Source organism: Ursus americanus, chromosome 4 (genome assembly GCF_024610735.1).
Source record: "Ursus americanus isolate L20-20 chromosome 4, mUrsAme1.1.p, whole genome shotgun sequence".
NCBI lineage: Eukaryota > Metazoa > Chordata > Mammalia > Carnivora > Ursidae > Ursus > Ursus americanus.
The window spans coordinates 8,120,595-8,125,123 of NC_142130.1; positions in this window are offsets into that span (position 1 = coordinate 8,120,595).

Sequence of the window (4,529 nt, forward strand, 5' to 3'; positions counted from 1 at the left end):
CTGTTACTGCTCTTTCGTTAACATTCAACTCAGTTGAATTCACCAGTGCAATGTCTGGCTTTCCCTCAGAGTATAGGACCAATGAGGACACCTACTAATGCTGTCCAGGCCATGCTTGACATTCACCATCACTTGGTAAATACTCGTGGAGGACACGAATTAATGGTAAGCCTAGATCTCATACCAGGCATTTGGGAAGATGTGAAATTCTCATTGTCTTACATTTTCAGAGATGAAAACTTCATACTTCTTAAAATCTATGACCATGATTAGGGAAAGCAAGGCACTTTGTGAAAACTCCTAAAATCAAGAGCATATTTTTTAAAGTGTTAGATTATTTCTTCACTGAAAAAGAAAAACAATAAAAATTTTGTGTGCGTTATGTTCCTGGAGTTTACATTCTCATAATATAAATACACAAAAAATAGACAAAGAATGAAAACACTGAAGTGTTTACCCAAACTTGGCCAAATTTTGTAAGATTTCAAAACTTCTGAAGTTGGAGCAGTGTGAAGAAGAGGCGGGGAACGACCCCCAGACCGACCAAAGCCCACACCGCTGCTCCCAGTGGCCCGCGGCTCCCTCCTGCCGGCCGCAGCCCCCGCGCCCAAGAACGAGGTGAAGGACGCCGCAGGTGAGGGCGAGGTGAAGGATGAGCCACGGAGAAGATCTGCAAGGTTATCTGCTAACCCTGCCCCTCCAAAGTCAGAGCCCAAGCCTAAAAAGGCCCTTGCAAAGAAGGGAGAGAAAAAGGGGAAAGCTGATGCTGGCAAGGATGGGACTAACCCTGCAGAAAACGGAGATGCCAAAACAGACCAGGCATAGCAAGCTGAACGGGCTGGAGATGCCAAGTCAAGTGTGTGCATTGTTGATAACCGTGTACTTCTGGTGACTCTACAGTTTGAAATACTGGTTTTTTAATCAGTTTTATAAAAATGAGGAATTGTGTTTTACCTTCTTTTTAAGCTTTGTCATTGGCACACAGAACACTTCATTGTTGTTTTGGGGGAAGGGCGGAGGTCACTCATAGAATATTCCCGAAGCTAGATTGATAGTGAGAAATAAACACCTTTCCCTTTTATTTTGAGAAACTTCCTCTTAGTTCTCAGAAAGAGGGATTTGTGGATGGTGACACACATTAGCCGTAGTGTCACAAATGCTTTGTAGCATGGAAAAACTAAATTCATGTTTTATTTCGTCTTCTCCCTCTCTGCCTTCAGCATAGACTTGACTCCCTTAAACCCAGAGACCTGTTGGACCCTGACCCCCCAAAATGGCTTCCAGCATGGCAGGCAATCTGGACTTTACAGTGTCACCGTGGAGTTGGCATCCCTCAAAAGAGTTTCTTTTTTAGCTTGTGGATCTTCAGATTGGTGATTCTCCCAGTTTCATTTATTTTCCCGAAAGTCAGTGTCGGCTTGTGAAAAGTTGGTAAGCAACATGCTAACTGTGAGCTGTCAGCCCTCACTCTAAACTTTCCCTGTTCGGAGAATCCCAGGAAGACTCCACCGGGTTTTAGAGTGGCTTTCTGCTTTGGAAGAAGGGAGTCTGAAAGTTGTATCCTGTTAATGATTGTCTGCCCGTGTCCTGCCTGAAATGCCATGATTTCTTATGAAAAGTTTCTTTAGGAAAGCTGGATACAGTTTGATTTGGGAAAAAAACATTCTGAAGTTGACCTATAAAATAACAGTGTTTTCTGTCCCAGCCGCTAACCTCCTACGGGAGATCCGAGACTTTGGATAAAGGCTGAAGCACAGGTTGATTTAACGCCTTTGTAGATCTGCCCTTACAGACATTTATGTCTAAGTAGGTAAATATTATTCGAACTGAGATAACTTAAACATTTCAAAGCAATGCGGAGTCTAAGATTCTCATGTATCACACACTGAATAATTCTACCAAAGAAGTTTACAAGGAATAAGTTAATTTTCGTGACCTTGCCTCTCTTCCTCTAACAACCAGGGGTTAAGCCAAGGAGCAGCAACAAGGCTAGGTGGCAGGGAGCTCATGGAGAGAACAAGGTGTCTGACAGTCCCCACATCAGACTGGTCAGGGGGATACGTGAGAATCTAGATGCCAAAAGTTGAAAAGAAACCATGGAAAATAGGGTGATATGATATCCCTTTTAATCTCCTTTGTTTTTATTCCAAGGGATTCGATGTTGGTGCAAAGCCGAACAATAGACTCTGTAAGAGCAAAGTTCACAGCACAATGAGTCCTCCAAAATGGATGTTAATGCAAAAGGAAATCAGGCCACTTAGAAAACAGAATGTTGCCTTTTGTCTTAAAATTCAAGCCAAATTTAACTCAGAGAAGACAATTCTGAGCAGAACAGAGTCATATGGCTTCTCACATTGGTTCAATGAGAACCACGAGTATGTCTAACAAAGGTCATCGATGCAGTGTCTGATAACACTAAATGGTGTCAGTTGACAGATCTTCTGTCAATTCATTCATTTATTTGAAAAATATGTTTTGGGTGCTCACTGTACACCAGGCACAGTTTGGGGCACTGAGGTTAAGAACAAAGTAAACCCTAACTTTAATCTCGTGTGGAAGACGAACGTATAGCACATGAGGTCATGTCTAATAAATGTCAGATGGGGACGATGTTATAAAAGAAAATATAAAGGAGAAAATATATTTCCTCTTACAATAAGGAGATTAAAGAGGCGCCTGGGTGGCTCAGTCTTTGGGCATCTGCCTTCGGCTCAGGGCATGATCCTGGCGTTCTGGGATCGAGCCCCACATCAGGCTCCTTGCTGGGAGCCTGCTTCTTCCTCTCCCACTCCCCCTGCTTGTGTTCCCTCTCTCGCTGGCTGTCTCTCTGTCTGTCAAATAAATAAAATCTTAAAAAAAAAAAACAATAAGGAGATTAAAGAGTGCTGGGAGGTGATGTTTATGATGAGATGGGAAGATATGGCTTGTTGGTTAAGGTGACATTTGTGCTAGAGAGGAGTGGGTCAGGAGAAGCCTGTTCAGAGAGGAGCACGGAGAGAAGTGGCTGGAACTCAGATCACGAGGCCACTACGGACTATGTTAGAGTTGTGTGGTAGTTTGACAAGAGTAAAAGAGGTGGTGAAAGTAGTCAAATTTCTGGAGGAAGAGCGAGAGAGAGAGATGATAGGCAGACATTATTTATTTATCATCTATCCAGAGTCAAAAATAGAATTTTGGTGCTAGATCACTGCTGTCCAGTTGGCTTTGAAGACCTCATCAAGGATGTTAAGGAGAACATCAAAGATCCTGGACTTGGAATAGTCATGCAATTGTTAAAATATCTACTCTTAGGGGCGCCTGGGTGGCTCAGTCGTTAAGCATCTGCCCAGGGTGTGATCCCAGGGTCCCGGGACCGAGCCCCGCATCGAGCTCCCTGCTCCGCTGGGAGCCTGCTTCTTTCTCTCCCACTCCCCCTGCTTGTGTTCCCTCTCTTGCTGGCTGTCTTTCTCTCTGTCAAATAAATAAATAAAATCTTTTTTAAAAAATCCACTCTTAATAAACTTAAATAAGGTGTTGTTGTGATAGGTAGCCTCTAAGATGGTCCCCAATGATCCTTACCTCCTGATATCCATGCCCTTATGCAATTCCCTCTCACATCAAACCAAGGTGACCCCTATGCCTAAAAGAACACTGCTGTAGTGATGGTGTGTGACTTCTGAGGCTAGGTTATTAATGCACTGAAGCTTCCACCTTGTACCTTAAACCCATTCTTCCTGAGGGAAGTCAGCTGCCATGTCTGAAGATACCCAAGCAGTTCTTTAGAGAGACACTTCAGCCGAACCCCAGCAGCTAGCAATAATTTCCCAGCCATGTGGAAGTGAATGTTACAGCTCCAGCCAAACTTTCGCCTGAGTGCAGACCTGGCTGACATGCAATTGAACCCCCTGACACCCCTAAGCCAGAGACCACCCCAGCCAAACCATTCCTAATTTCAAGAGCCAAAGAAACTGTGGGAGATAAGAAATATTTATTGCTGTTGTAGCATGGTACTGGCACAAAAACAGACACATAGACCAATAGAACAGAATAGAGAACCCAGAAATGGACCCTCAGATCTTTGGGCAACTAATCTTTGATAAAGCAGGAAAAAAACATCCGGTGGAAAAAGACAGTCTCTTCAATAAATGGTGCTGGGAAAATTGGACAGCTACATGCAAAAGAATGAAACTTGACCAGTGTCTCACACCATACACAAAAATAAACTCCAAATGGATGAAAGACCTCGATGTGAGACAGGAATCCATCAAAATCCTAGAGGAGAACATAGGCAGCAACCTATACGACATCGGCCACAGCAACCTTTTTCATGACACATCTCCAAAGGCAAGAGAAACAAAAGATAAAATGAACTTGTGGGACTTCATCAAGATAAAAAGCTTCTGCACAGCCAAGGAAACAGTCAAAAAAACTAAGAGGCAGCCCACGGAATGGGAGAATATATTTTCAAATGACACTATAGATAAAAGACTGGTATCCAAGATCTACAAAGAACTTCTCAAACTCAGTACACGAGAAACAAATAAACAAAT